This window comes from Cynocephalus volans, chromosome 6 (assembly GCF_027409185.1).
Source record: "Cynocephalus volans isolate mCynVol1 chromosome 6, mCynVol1.pri, whole genome shotgun sequence".
NCBI classification, from domain to species: Eukaryota; Metazoa; Chordata; class Mammalia; order Dermoptera; family Cynocephalidae; genus Cynocephalus; species Cynocephalus volans.
Window position 1 is genome coordinate 93819500 of NC_084465.1, and position 16365 is coordinate 93835864.

At 36.6% G+C, this 16365-nt stretch overlaps 1 protein-coding gene and 1 pseudogene across 1 annotated transcript in view; one reads left to right on the forward strand and one right to left on the reverse strand.

Moving 5' to 3' along the window:
* The window catches only part of ITPRID1 (ITPR interacting domain containing 1), an 82914-nt gene that overhangs the window by 48103 nt on the left and 18446 nt on the right, over positions 1-16365 (forward strand). The window lies entirely within an intron of this gene.
* On the reverse strand, positions 9725-12278 carry LOC134380081 (large ribosomal subunit protein uL23-like; annotated as a pseudogene).

Here is a 16365-nt window from a genome sequence, read left to right on the forward strand (position 1 = left end):
TTCATTTATTATAGGGAAGACTTCTAGTGATGAATTCTATCAGTTTTTGTTTATCTGGGAATATTTCACATTGTCCATTGTTTTTGAAGAATAGTTTTGCTAGATATAGAATTCCTCTTTTTTTTTTTTTTTGCATAGCACATTTTTTATTGGTTATGAATATTCATGAGATACAAAGCTGATTGTCACCACTCGTGCCCAAGATGTGATGGCCAGATACATACTGGCAGCATGCCCATGACTACAAATTGTAATTATATCCCATGTCCCCCACCCAATTATCCCCTGACCTCCCTCCCCATCCCACTTTCCCCACTCCACTTTGCATCCCTAGGTATGCTCTCTCCCTCTGCAAGTCCAATACACCACTGTGGTCTTTCTTTCCTTCCTTCTTTCTCTCTTAGCTCCCAGTTATGAGTGAGTACATGCAGTATTTATCTCTCCATGCTTTCCTTATTTCACTCAACATAAGTTTCTCCAAGCTCATCCATGTTGTTGCAAATGGGTGAATTTAATTCTTTTTTGTGGCAGAGTAGGATTCCATGGTGTATATATACCACACTTTCCTTATCCAATCATCTATCATTGGGTATTTAGGTTGGTTCCATATCTTGGCTATTGTAAACAGAGCTGTGATGAACACGGGAGTGCAGGTATCCCTTCAACATGATGATTTCCATTCCTTTGGGTATATAGTCAGAAGTGGGATTGCTGGATCATATGGAAGATCAATCTGTAGTTGTTTGAGAAACCTGCATACTGTTTTCCATAGTGGTTGTACTAATTTACAGTCCCACCAACAGTGTAGGAGCATTCCCTTCTCTCCACATACTCACCCGCATTTGTTATTCTCCGTCTTTTTGATTATAGCCAGTCTAACTGGGGTAAAGTCATATCTCAATGTGGTTTTAATTTGCACTTCCCTGATGACTAGTGATGCTGAGCATTTTTTTCATGTATCTGTTGGCCATTTGTATGTCTTCCTTTGAAAAGTGTCTATTCAGCTCCTTTACCCATTTTTTAATTTGGTTATTTGTTTTTTTTTTTACCGTGTAATTGCTTGAGTTCCTTGTATATTATGGATATTAATCCCTTGTCAGATGCATAGTTAGCAAAAATTTTCTCCCACTCTGTTGGTTGTCATTTCACTCTGTTGATTGTTTCCTTTGCTGTGCAGAAGCTTTTTAGTTTGATATAGTCCCATTTGTTTATTTTTTCTTTTGTTGCCTGTGCTTTCAGGCTCATATTCATAAAGTCCGTATATAGAATTCTTGATTGACATTCTTTTTTCTTTCAATACTTTGAATATGTCATCTCACACCCTTCTGGCTCTCGTGGTTTCTGTTGAGAAGTCAGCTATGAATGTTATTGAATATCCCTTACATGTAGTGAGTCATTTTTCTCTTGCTGTTTTCAAGATTCTTTCATTGTCTTTTGAGAGTTTTGTTATCATGTGTTTGGGTATGTGTTTCTCTGAGTTTATCCTACCTGGAGTTATAGAATTTGTGGTTGTATGCATCATTTTTTAAAAAACCAAGTTTGAGGAGTTTTTAACCATTGTTTCTTAGAATATTCTTTATGCCCTTTCATTTTTCTTCTTTTTCTGGGACTCCCGTTATGTATGTTGGTGCATTTGATGGTATCCCATAGGTCTCTGAGGCTCTGTTCATTTTTTCTAACTGTTTTTCCAGCTGGATAATTTCAATTGACTTATTTTTAAGGTTGCTAATTCTTTCTTCTACCAGCTCAAATCTGATGTCAAGGTCCTGTACTGAATTTTTTATTTCAGTTATATTTTGCACTTCCAAAATCTTACTAGGCCCTTTTCATAAATTTGATCTCTTTGATAAATTCTGTATCTGATGAGACATTGTTCTCCTACACTCCTTTAATTCTTTAGATACAGTGCCATTTAATTCTTTGGGTACAGTTTCATTTAATTCTTCAAACATATTCATAATGGCTGATTCATCATTTTTGTCTAGTGAGTACAACACATGTATTTCCTTAAAGACAGTCTTTATTGACAGTTTTTTGTTTTGTGTTGTGTTGTATGAACCACACACTACTGTATCTTTGCATGTCTTATAATATTTTATTGTAAACCAGACATTTTAAATAATATAATATGAAAACTCTTGAACTCAGGAATTACCTTAGGATTTGTTGTGATGGTGGTTTGCTGTTTGTTTGTTTTAAGTGACCTTCCTGGATTAATTCTCTGAAGTCTGTATTCTTTGTCATAGATAGCCAATCAACTCTCTACTCAGCTTAATGATCAATTAATAATTGGACAGAGATTTCCTTATGTGCTTGAACAAACAAGTCTGCCACGCTTTGCTGGAGGGCTCTGTGTATTTGTTGGAGCATGCCCTCAATCCTCCCACTATTTGCAAGTTAGACTTAGTCTTCACTTCCTGTTGGTGCAGGGCCTCAAGGTCAGACCGATGTAAGAATTTAGAATCTTCTGGGTTCTTTCCTGGGCACACACATGGCCCTGAACATGTGCACAGCCAGCCTTCTATATCCACAGGAATATGTCAGAGCTTTTCAGAGTTCACTATTAGCCAGCTTCTTGTTTGCCCCAACTATTTATCACCACCTCAGGCAGCTAGCTATAATGTTAAACAATTACCATCAACTATTTTTTTAAGAAAAAACCTGATGATACAGCTTTCCTCTGACATAGGGAGATATGAATCAGATTAAATAAAGACAAGCCTAATGAAGAGGGCTTGGCCAGAGAGCCACCAGCCAGGTCTAATAGTGACAATTCTCCAGGAATGGGACTTTTGGGGGAGTTTCACACCCTTTTTACTTCCTCCAGTAACTGTTAGGCTGCTGGTTTTCACAGCTACTATTATTCTAAGGCTGCTAGTTTTCAAGGCTAACACACAGTGGGGGAGAGGGTGATGGGAATAGGGTAAGTTAAAGTGCCACAAAGTTTACTTTTTATTTATATTCAGCTACTTTTTTCTTGAATGAATGTTTCTCAGATTATTGCAAGCCTTTGGTTAATTTCTAGAATTCTAGAAAAGTTAATTTTGACAATTTTTTTTTTAAAGAGGACCTAAGTAAGGAGATCTAAACCCTTGACTTAGTGTTGTCAGCACCACGCTCTCCAAGTGAGCTAACTGGCCATCCCTATATGGGATCCGAACCCGTGGCCTTGGTGTTTTCAGCACCACACTCTCCCAAGTGAGCCACGGGCCGGCCCTTAATTTTGACAATTTTTGCCTGTGTTCTAGCTTTTTTTTTTTTTATGGTGGAATGGGGTTTTTGAGGCTTTTTTTCCATGTTCCAGAAGAACTTCTCTCTCTATGTATTTTCAGTAAAACAAATTTCTTTACTGTAGTTTTAGTGGAGTCTTTGCAAAGAAAAAATTATATGTGTTCATTCTACCATTTAAATCAGAGTATACATTTGTTTTATTATTCAGTAAAAATGAATTTAAAATTTTCTACTAGTAGAATTTCAGATAGTCAGACATACCAGAAGGAAAGATATTCTTGTTTAAGGCCATCCTTCCTTTAAATCCCCATATGATCAGCAACCAGTTTTATTTCAGTCTCAAGCCAGACCCCATGGTTATGTTTATATTTATGCTGTGAACCCAGCAGCACTCCGGGCCTTTCTGAATTTGAGAGGTGATTTCTCAGCAACGCAGATCTCATTTTGAACTCTTTTTGTCCTCTGTACAGCATGACATTAAGTTATATTTGCATCATTCTTGCCATTAATAAGAGCTTCAATATTTTCTAGGTGTTTGTTTTGTTTTGTTGTTTTTTGTTCTTTCCTTACATCACAATAGGTGCAATAGGTGAAGCAGTCAGGATTATCCACAGTTTTTAGATGCTGTACTTTGGCTCAGAGGAATTAAATGACTTGCCATAGAACAACCAGTTAGTGTGCACCTAGGTTGGGAGTTGAATCCAGGTCATCTGTATTAAAGTTTAGGGACCTCTTCTCAATATCACCTAATGTCCTTGACCACAGGTACCATGGAGTCTTAGACTATCATTTAGTCCAAACCATCCCGTGCTTAAAATACCTATACAACATTCAATAAATTCTTGTGCACCTAAGGTAAGGAAGATGAAAAAGTAACAGTATAACTGCTTCCCAATAAAATTATACTTTACAGGAGAAGGCTAGAGCTAGTTACATTAGCTTTGGGCAGGGTCATGGGGGGTAAAAGTGAGGGTGAGACTCAACTTTTAGCTCAATAGCTTATTAAAAAATAACTCTTCATGCAGAGTTTCAGATTTATACTTATTCTAGTAATTTAACAAATATTTATTGAGCACCCATTACATGTCAAGAGCTGAAAATCAGACAAGCAAAGCCTTTACAACAGGAATATATGACAAACAATTAATAGATCTATATACCTCTTGAATAATTTTCTGTTTTGTCCAATACTGAATACCCAGATCCTTAGAACAGTTCCTGGTACGTAATGAGTACTCAATAAATATTTACAGAATTAATTAATTAACTAATAAGACCAGTTAAAAAGTTTTAAAAGGTTATAAAAAATAAAATGGATAATGGAGTATAGGCTGTCCTGGCACAGGGGCCACATTACAGTGGGTGGTTAGGAAAGGTTCTCAGAGGAGAGGGCATTAGATACCATTGCTACCTGACTTTAGAGTAGTCATTGCTCATATTTTTGAAATCTACTTCAGAAACAACCACTGAGGAAACTCCTGACTCAGGTCACAAAGAATCCTGGAATGTCCTTCCTTGTCCCCTGGAGTATAATCACAGGAATGAACACTGTTCCTCTCTGGGGGTCCATTGCTAATGTTTTAAGCCAAGGGATTAACAAGATATTTGTTTTTAAGTGATAGGCTACAGGCTTGAGAATGTAACTTAGTTCAGGTTAATTTTATATTAATTTTCTTAAGGACAATAACGGTGACTTCTAGAAAGTATATGTTGATTAGCAAAAGTCTAGAAGTTACCACAATCCAAAATTTAGCCCTTAGAAGATAAAGTGATATTGGTTCACGAAACACACATTGTCAATAGGTTGTTATTTCTTCTTCAGACATGGATATGAAACTGACCAGTGAAATATCAAAGATTTGACGTGCATGTTTTAATGGAAAAAGCATGAAGATAGGGTCAGTTTATATGTATTACTTGCGTGACCTATGATAAGTTATCTGAGATCCACAAACCTCAATGTTCCTGTCTTCATGATGGGCACGATAAAATCTACCCGACTGGGCAGTTGTAAGGATTACAGACAGTGTGTATGGAACACCGTGAACAGTAATGGCAAGCAGTAAGTGGTGGTTCTTAGTACTATTATTAGTGCTATAGATTCATTTTGAAAGTCACTCGCAAATTCTATCTCATTTCTGTGGACAAAGATGTGAAGACATAATCAGTGATTATCAATATAGTCCTTAGTACTCTCTTAAGCAAAATGAGATATTGAGTGATTTGAAAAATGGAAGTCCTTTCTTTGATTCTTCTGAGCAAAGTATGTGCAATTACATAGACCAAGGTATGGTCAAGACCATTATTACTAACATACTAAGAGACTAATTAAAGGCCAATATAAATGGTGTGTTAGAGTTTAGTGGGAATTCTAATTCAGTTTTCTGTTAAGAGGCCTGGCTGCTACTCAACGCTTTGGCAATGAGGCAAGATTCCTGTTGCACATACAAACATATAAATTATTGGAATTCTTGCAGTTTTAAAGAATTATGGTTTGTTATCAATATATTAGTTATATTATCTTGAATTGATCATGGTTTTTAATTGAGGCTCTCCTTGATTTTTTAAATACAGATTATCAATAATTTATCTTTTTAAAATTTATTACATCTACGATCATACCTGCAGGGCCTAGTAATGAATATTTACATATTAGGACCTATTGCTTTCAATAATTAGATTTGCAAACACATAGGTCTTAGAGTTCAGTTTTGAATTATCCCACTTGTCTCAGATAGGGTTCCCCAGAAATTGACCTTGGGAAGAGGTCTATGTTAAGGTGATTTAGCAAGAAGCGTCCCCAGAAAGAATAGCAGGGGAGTAGGGAGGGGGACTGTGAAGAGAAGGAGGTAATCTGTTCATCAACACATCCTTCAATATCCATTTTTTTTTTATCATGTCATTGATTTCACGGGCACTATGTCATTTCAGCTTTGAAAATAGCTAGTATTTTAAATCACATTGTGGATTCCGCAGATAGTTTAAAAATAGTTTTCAATGGACTTTTCATGATTTCCTCTGTGCCCAAAGCAGGAAGCAGCATGAGGATTATACACAAGTGAATGAAACAAAAAAACACAAGACCAGAATGATTTCTAAAATTCATAGTTTGGAGCATAAAAACATTAACTTGTTTTTCAAACAATTGTCAGACCCCCAAACCTCTCCTGCCTACTTCATACCTTCCCAAGCATGGATACTTTGTTTATTAAAGAATGATTTTAATTTTGGTGGTTTCTGGATATGGTGTAGTTGTCCTGGTCATATTGCAATCTAGATAATTATATCTACTCTTCCTCAAGCCCCCTGTTCCAAGTGACATTTTTCTTTTCTTTTTAACAAATGCTCATAGGCACCACTGTGAGGTTGTAAAGAGCTGGAGGGAGCTACCCAGAGATGGTTGCACTTCAGTGGTAGCTGAGCTTGTCCCAGTATAATTTGTCTATCAACTTGTTCAATTTTTAAAACATGTGGCATCTTTCAGGAAGAAAAGCCTGGAGAGGGAAAGATCATATTATTATTATTATAATCTCAGTAGATTTGAAGCAGTGGTCTAATTAGAAGGGAGATAGCAACAATTAAGAAGTGATAGACCTTTGCAGAGAGGGTGATTAATATAAATGAGTTTATCGATAACAGTATTTCATCGATAACCTATAACAAAATTAAGCCTTAAATTTTAGGTGGCCAAAGATACCACACCTCCATGGAGTATTGAGCTTTTCCAAGCTAGGCAAGGGGGTCATTCAAATTGTAACTGTATCTCCCCAACAGTTTAATCAAAAGAAAATGTGTATCAGCATAAAACCAAAACCATCTTGCTTTTTGTGAAGAAAACTTCACTGTGAGTGGAGATGTCCTATCTTTTAAAGAAAAAAATCACCATACTCTCTTGCCATTTTCTGGTCCATATTTGTGTCTCCTCCACCCCCATGGTACTTTAGGGACACAACTTTACCTAAAATGAGCTTAGTAAATTTGGTTGAGAGAATGCTAGAGAATGCTTCAAAAGAGAATGCTTCAAAATATTTGAAGAAAATTTTAATTTCAGAAAAAAATATTTAACTTCTTAGGAAGAAGGTGCTTAAATTTATTTCTAACACTGCAAATCACTGCAGGAACAGAAAATGAATCTCCATTTATATCTGTAGCCAGGAAAATGGTGTAGTGATGGAATTTCAGAAGCATACATATTTATTGTCATTAGAGAAATCATTGTCACTTTAGGGACATTTCCAGTAGTTGTCACCTCCCTGAGATCCTAAGGAAGCCGAGAAAAAACAGAATCCTGTCTGGCTCACAGACCTTTAGGAAACCTTATGCCCTGCTGGTGCCCATCATTGTGACAGGAGCAAGGACTATGATGCAGTCACCCAGATCAAGGGTGACCATTTCCCCACATTTAAGATCATCTTTTCTGCTTCGGGTGTATCTTCTCCAATCACTATCTAATTTGCTCTCCCTCTGCCCACAATACAACCAATACCCCATAACAAATAACTAGGGTTGTTCATAGAAAAATCCACAGGGAGCAAGTTCCCATCGTTCTTTGGGGGATTGCTCCCACGTCCTTTTCTTCTGACACACAACTCTTGCTAATTAGTCTATTAAAGAAGAGGCACCTGAATGTTGCTAACTCTTCACACCCAAGTTTCACGAATCTTTTGGTCAAGAAAGGAAATGCTTCTCTCTTGATCCATAGCCTAATCCCAAGAGAAAATGCCTCTGGGGCCCCTTCTCCTTAGAGAACATAGAGATGATTCTAGAAAAGGCTTTTAGCCAAGAAAGGCCAAAAGCAGATTTCAGAAACTTCCCTTCCTTAATCGAGTTGCAATGTAGAACCCCATAATTATGGTGGAGTATTAGGGCTTGCACACAATTATTTCTAATTTATGAATGAGGAATCCAAGGCTCATAAAAATTAAGTAGTTTGCTCAAGTTCACCCAGCTGGCAAGTGTTGGCATCAGAATGAAACCCAGGTCTCTCTGATCCCACATGGTTCCCCATCCAAGTTCCATGCTGTGAATATAAGCTCTGGATATAACTTTATTATAAAATATGCTTTGCTTTAGAATCGTGTGCTAGAAGAAACCAAAATACATAAAACGGTTTATCGTATGTGTTGTGAGAGAGTGGGTGACACAAAGCATCACAGGATTCACTGTGTAGACCTGATTCCTCCTAGCCCTGTAGTGTGTCTGAGAGGAAATCCCTCTGCTCTCCTCCCTGATTCCATGTTTACCTTTGTCATCTTCTAAGTTCTAAAATAGAGCCACGTTACCATTAATCCATGCATATTAATTATAATATTTTATTAGTCTTTCTAAAATAGATTTTCCCCCTTCTTTTTCTTTGTCAGTAAATACACTCAACGTATCCTTTCTATGTCTCCTTAGGCTTAGTGGACCACCCATGTTGAGAAGCAGGCATACACATGTTAGGTATTCGGGGGCAGGGGTGGGGCTCATGGTTATATTCAGGTGATCACAATTTTGTCATTATGAAATGGAAGGCTTAATGACTAGATTTCTAGGCCAACCCTCATGCTTTACATATGAGGAAAGAAAGGTCTATGTGGTTAGTGATTTGTTCTAGGTGCCAACAATAGTGACAAATCCAGACCCAAAACTTTCAGTCCTGAATTTTTAATTCTGATTATTTTATGATTAACCAGCTTTCTGTATAACATGATCCTAACATATTCTTTGTTTAAACCATATGTATAAAACTAAGTTTGAAGCAGGTAAATCTACTATACCACAGCATTTTGATGGCAGGAATAATGTCTGATTTCTCTTCAGTCCCCAGAGTTTACCTCATTACCTGCACATAGCAAACACTCAAAAGCACATATGCTGAGGAAACAAACGATCAAGCAGGTTTATAAATAAAGCGTGTTCTTCTTTTAACAGTTAAAAAATTAGAGTAAGCTTTTTTTAGAATGCCTTTTTAAAAACATTTTATTGTACAGTTATTTTATAAATGCTTAATCAAAATAAAGTGATCTCACCTAAAATTAAAATGGTTTCTTTCAGATTCAGCTATACTGGATATTAATAAGAAAGGTCTTTATTTACAGATATTTGGTGATGATAAAAATCTTCGGTAAACTTCATTAAGACTTTTTTATCTATAGCTAACTCTGTGATTTTTTCCAATGATGAAGGAGCCCAAGTTGATTCTGAAATCAAAGAACAGACAGAAGTTCAAGTGGGTTGTAAACTTGGCAAAAATATGTTCTACCACGAAAAAAAGAGAAGAGCTTAGTCTCAAAATCTGTGGCTGTGCATGTGTCTTCTGGTTTTCTTTTTGGAAGAGCAAGAATCACAACATCGCATAAAGCAATGTTTGACTAAAAATATTAAAATTGCTTGTCTGAAATCAGGCTGTGTAACTCCTTTTGTTTTTGTTTTTGTTTTTGTTTTAAATTTTTTAAAAAATTTTTTAATGGTGAATAAAACGTATATTTAGAATTAACCAGCTTGACTCAGTTTAGATAAACCCAATTTTGTTGGCAACATTCAAAGCATCATAATCAGGAGCCAATCGAACATATGCCTTCTTCTCTCCATCAGCCCTGATCAAGGTGTTGACCTTGGCCACATCAGTGTCACAGGGCTTCTTCACAGCCTGTCTGATCTGGTGCTTGCTGGCCTTGACGTGCACAATGAACACAAGTGTGGTGTTGTCTTCTTCATGGCAGACTCACTGGTCAGGGGGAACTTGATGACGGCACAGTGGCCAAGCTTGTTCCTCCAGGGGGCGCTCTTCCGAGGATATTTGGATTGCCTCTGCAGCCGCAGAGTCTTGGGCTGCTGGAAGGTGGGCGACCTGCGGATCTTCTTTTTTGTGTGTGGCTTTGGACTTCTTTCAGCACTGACTTCTTGACTTCAAAGTCTTTGCTTCAGCTTTGGGCTGGAACTTCCTTCTTTGCTTTTGGCACATCTTGTGAAAGGGCTTAAATTTTTTTTATTTATTGAAACATAATTGATTGTACATATCTGTGAGATACAGCATTGAATATCAATACCTCTGTGCAATATGTTATACTCATATCAGGATAATTAGTATGTTCAACATTACACAATGTAATCGTTTTTTGTGGTCCTTTACCAATTACTCATTAACACCCCTCCCCCTCCCCCTTTCCCACCTCTGGTAACCTCAGTTCTGTTCTCTCCTTTTGAAAGTGGAATGCATTTTTGTGATTGTTGTATTTCTTTCTTTCTTTTCAAAAGTTATTTGTTTATTTTATTTTATTTTTTAGCTCCTACTATGACTGAGGACATGTGGTATTTCTCTTTCTGTGCCTCGTTTATTTTACTTAACATAATTTTCTTTAAGTTCATCCATGTTGCTGTGAATGGCAGAATTTCATTCTTTTTTGTGCCAGAGTAGTAGTAGTAGTATGTGTATATATACCACAGTTTCCTCATCCAATCATCCATCAATGGACATTTAGGTTGGTTCTAACTCTCAGTTATCGTAAATAGAGCTGCAATAGACATGGGAGTACAGGTGTTCCTTGGATATGATGATTTCCATTCCTTTGGGTATGTACCCAGCAATGGGATTGCTGGATCATATGGCAGTTCTATCTGTAGTTGTTTAAGGAATCTCCATACTGTTTTCCATAACGGCTGCACCAATTTGCAGTCCCACCAACAGTGTAGGAGGGTTCCTCTTTCTCCACATCCTCTCCAGCATTTATTATTCTGTGTCTTTTTGATAATAGCCATTCTAACTGGAGTGAGATGATATCTCAGTGTGGTTTTGATATGCATTTCTCTGATACTGAGTGATGTTGAGCATTTTTTCATGTATCTGTTGGCCATTTGTATATCTTCCTTTGAGAAATGACTATTCTGCTCCTTTGCCCATTTTTTAACTGGGTTTTTTTTTTTTACTGTTAAGTTGTTTGAGTTCCTTGTATACTCTAGATATTAATCCTTTGTTGGAGGCATCATTTGAAAATATTTTCTCTCACTCTGTAGGCTGTCTTTTCACTCTGTTGATTATTTCTTCTGCTGTGCATGGAGACTACACTACTGCGTCTACCCAGAACCAATCTAAAATACCCTACTCAATGTTCGATATAAAACACACCTACAGAAGGAAGTCTCTCTCTTCAAAGCCCACTCTAGAGTAATACAAGATGTAACTCCTCTTGAAAAGTCAATTTGAAATAAGCTGCCTAGTGAACATAGTCCTGCTTTAAGTTTGGGTTTGTAACTTCATATTCTGAGCACTGCCCTTGATAACATTTTAAATTGGCCTCACTAACCTGGTGCTACAGGATAGAAGTAAGCTTTTCTAATATATTTCTGTTTGCATTTTAGTCTTTATACATCCATGACTGTCCTTTCTGTATTAGGTTTCCCTCTGCTATCATGAATATCACAAAGATGAATACCACAGCTTAATTTGATTTTTTCCCCCCTGTGGTAGTTATTCAGAATTTCTCTTCTGAATAGTTTTTAGCATCTGAATCCAGTCTTTCACATGTCAGTGAAACCACGCTCTAAAAAAGGAATTCATGCTACTAGAGCCCCAAATAGAGGAACTTTGTTTTAAATGTGCCCAAAAACTCTTGTTTAAGGCAGTTTTACTCTTTATAAGGGCTACTGAACATCCTCAGAATTCATTCTTGAGACATTAGACCGTGGACTTCTAGAGAGTAGAGGTATAGCCTTTACATTGTATTCCCTAATCTAGCACATGGCCTATCACACAGTATGCTCTCAATTGATAAGTATTTGTGGACTGAACAAATAAATATAGCAAGCTTCCTTCTAGACGTTGGCTAGTCATCTGGCTTTAAGATTAATTAATTTTATTTCATTGCTTAGGGGGTGTGCCATGTGAATTATGTGTCTCTAAAACATATATGTTGGGGAAGGTGTTCTGAGGGTATTTTTTATTGCAATTAAATTAAATTAAAAGTCATTCTTAGTATTTTTCTTTACCATCTATTTTGCCCTTAATCTGCAGCTTGTCCCTAGATGAGCTCCTTACAGGCTAGGCTGAGTCCTTCAACTCTTCCCATTGTTCATCCAGTGTCAGACAGCCAATCAGTAAATGGTTGTTGTTAAATGAATAAATGAGAATATATAAAATAAATTTTAAAATCAAAATATACAATGAATTGGAAGCAGTAGAAAATAACATTGGTGGTGCAAAAATTAAAAAAGGACATGGAAGACTTTCTTTAGAGAATCATCAACATGCAGGTGAACAGAACAGAGATAAAATCGATTAAATTTGACAGACATGAAGGACAGTGTCCCAATTCTCTGTCCATCGTTCCTCCAAGCTTGGGTGGATTGAAGTCCCTAAAAACTCAAACCTGCTTTTTATTAAAAATAAGATTAACTACAATTGACATGAAATGCTATAATGCTAGGTAGATACTAGGTAACTGTGGCAAAGCACTTTTTGTTGTCTGGTTGATGGTACTGCGTGTATCATTCAGACAGGAAAGAGCATATTCAAAAAGGGACAGCTGAAGAGAGTTTTGAAAAGGGGCTATTTATTGAGGGCAGCAGGATTCAAGGCCCCAGCAAGAGATGGAGAAGCACCCCAAGACTAGCAAGAGCAGAAAATTACCACCCCAGATCTGAGCAGAGGGAGCCTGTTGCAAGATCCTGTAAAAGGTGGAGCCTTAGAAAAGAGGGAGGGAGGTTTTGGTGATGGGCAACAATAATCAGTCACAATGTATATCGACATAATAAAATTTAAAAAAAAAAAAAGAAAAAAAGAAAAGAAACCTCTCCCCAGGAGCTCTCACCGTAAAGGAATGCAGTTATTTTCAAAAAGTGCCCTAAAGAAGGGGTGATGAATAAGTAGTCCATGCTCTTTCTCTTGCCTTTCGATCTCCTGCTCCTCCCAGCGCCTCCCACTGCTGAACACAAGTGAGAGCCTGGAGCACAGACAGGCAGAGAATGACCGGGATGGGAGGTAATGCAGGCAAGGATGGCTGGGTGAGGAATAACCCACTCATGACTGGCCTCCCTGAGGTCCTCTTCTGTCTCTGACAGAGTTGGGGGTCCCATCCTAGTTCCCTAGAATTCAGAGATGAAAATTATAAGCTTGATTCTTGATGGAAACCTTAGTTCTCCAGCTTGGTAACTCCATTTTTTTTTTTTTTCCTTTTCCATTTCGGAATATTACTTTTGATGAACTTGGCTGCCATGTGAAAGGACTGCTTCCTCTTACTGACAGAGCATTTGACGTAATCACCTGCCCATCTACCGGTTAACTCTAGCAAGAATAATGTTTGCTCTCAGACAGCTTCACAAGAGAAAAAAACATTTGCACTGGTTATCTCTAGAACTGTAATAGCTGAATCAGTACAGAAATTAAAAACTGCAAAGACATTGGTATTACAAAATTTAAAGTCTACCTATTGTCTCAAGTGGTCATGGGAACATTGCTCATTTAGTCCTGGAAACTTCTATTCTTCTATTTTTAAATGTGAGATAAGCATCAGATCTAAATTAAAATGTGTTGTTACATTCTTCCAGGAGGATGAATGCAGGTTTGCTATTCAAAATGGGTTATACCCACCCGCCTTTTTGTCTTAGGAATATGTAATAAATATCTATGTAGACAAAGAAGATATGTGTGTTCAAACAATACAATCTTTGTAGATTATTCATATAAATGTTCTGTTTCAGAAGTATTTAATTGGATAAAAATTCTAATTGTTTCAAGATCCTGCAGGACCAAGCCCCTGACTGCTTCATGCCGTTAAGCTGCAGGCATACTGGCCTCTTTTCCTCCCTCTGGGCAGAAACATAGCTGCGGGGGGAAGGGAGGGCATGGACAGATATCCCTGGGTCCCTTCCTCTGAGTATATTACTCTAAAGGGCCCTTTTCTACAATTTTCAAGGTGGTGTATTGATATGAAAATTTTTAAGCAAATGGTATTAAAAGATTCCAGAGGAAGCAGTGTGAATTATGTATTTAAAAATGCAATGGTCAGACTATGGGACCCACAGAAAAGGTTTTTCATGCCCACTTACCTCAATAAATATCCTCATATCAGATGCTGAAAGACAGTGGAGACACATCAGCTGCCTTTTAAAGTGGAAATTTTGCAACTCAAGAATCCTGTACCCTTTAAGTTGCCATATGAAGTGACCTTTCAGATAAGCAAAGGATCAGGAAGTACAGCACTCATAGGTTCTTCCCGAAAAAGAAATGTCAAAAATGTGCACCAGCCTGCTGAACGAGGAAGTCCCTTGTAAGAGGACAAGCAAGCAAAAGGCTAGAGAATTGGAAGGTGTACAGACATAACAGAAATATCATGGACATTTTTAAAAGAAGAAACATCAAAAAAATAGCTTAACAACAATTGTTAGATCTAAAATACTAGATTATATCATAGAAAGCTGAACAAAAGAAGAAAATAAAACTGTCAACAAATAGCGATTAACTGGAGAGTCAATAGATATTGCTGAACTCTTGGTGTTGATAATTGCAGTTTGAAATATTTTTGAATTCTTGAAGTTACCACTAATTAAATTTTGAAACATGCTATGTTTTCTGACATACTAGAGGAAAAAAGCAATCAAAGAAGACATACTCCACTTGGCCAAAGAATAAACATTTAAAACTAACCATATCAATAAAGCTATGAAATATTGAGTGCCACACACTATGCTAAGTATTCTACATTATCTCCTTTAATCCTCGTTTAAGTCTCTGAGACAGCTACTTATGAGGTGGAGGGAGGGGGAGAGTTCAAAATCAGGTCTACCTAGATGTGGAGTTATGGTCGGTCTTTATTGATACGCCAGTAGGATGACAAATAATCAAAACTTGTGTCCCAATTCCCATTGATTAGTTTTAGCCATGAAGAATGCTGAACTGATAAATGTTGAATTCCAGCTCAGCAGAGAAGACTGTCATGGATTATTAGTGATGCTTATCTTCAAAATAAGAGGGAGGAATTGCATCTAATATCAATCACAGTTATAAAAATAGATAACATAAAATTACAAACATGAGGCCAAATGCATATCTTATGAAAATAGTTAGAACAAATGCAACTAACAAATAAAAAGACTCAAAAAGACTCATTCAAAAATTTTATTCTCATTTAAAATAAAGAATCAGGGCTGGCAGGTTAGCTCAGTTGGTTAGAGCACAGTGTTATAACACCAAAGTCAAGGGTTCGGATCCCCATACCAGCCAGCTGCCAAAAAAAAAAAGAAAAGAAAAAAGAATCAAATAGAAGTTAAAAGCAAAATGAATGGGCAAAAATATACCAGAAAATATGCCAATGCAAACAGAAAGGAGAGAGGGGTTACAAGCATTACTATTAAATAGTGTAGAATTTGGGAAAAAAACAGAGTACATACAAAAATTTATGAAATAAAACCAAAGCTAGAATGAGAGGCAGAGACATAGTCACATAGTCTTTTTCCTTTTTAGAGAACATTGAATGAAAATAAATTGATTATTTGACTGATGATATTAGAAAACAAGTAAAAGTTAACCTAAGAAGTAGAAATCCTGTAATTTAATAACTATTGAAGAAATTTAAAGTTACCAAAAGATTTTATATTTTGAGGTGCACTATTGTTAGTGGTTTTATGGCTAAGCTCTTTTAATATCTTAAGGAAGTGATACTACCTGAGCTTTCCAAACTGCTGAAGAAAATAGAAAAAAAGAGAGAAATCTATTCAGACATTTTTTTCCAGAAGTGGTACAATCATAATACCAAAATCTGAAAAACAAAATGCCTGTGCTCACAAACACGCACGTGCATGTGTGCACATGTGGGCGCACACACACACATTCTAAAGAACTTTGATAAAGAAAAATTCAGAATATACTATGTGAAAAGAAGCAGGATATAAAATGTGTGCATTATGGTTATTGTTTTACAAAACACACACATATATATGTGCTCAAAGAAAATCCACTGGATTGAAATACACAGAAATATATTCATTTTCCTGTATGGTTAGGAATATACATGACTTTTATTTTCTTATTTATATATTTTTTTTCCAAATTTTCTTCCCCACCATGTATTCCTTCTATAATACTGAAAGGCAATAAATGGTATTAAGCCAAAAAGAAATTAATTTTAGAGAAGCAGGTGTTTTTTTGTTTTTTTGGGT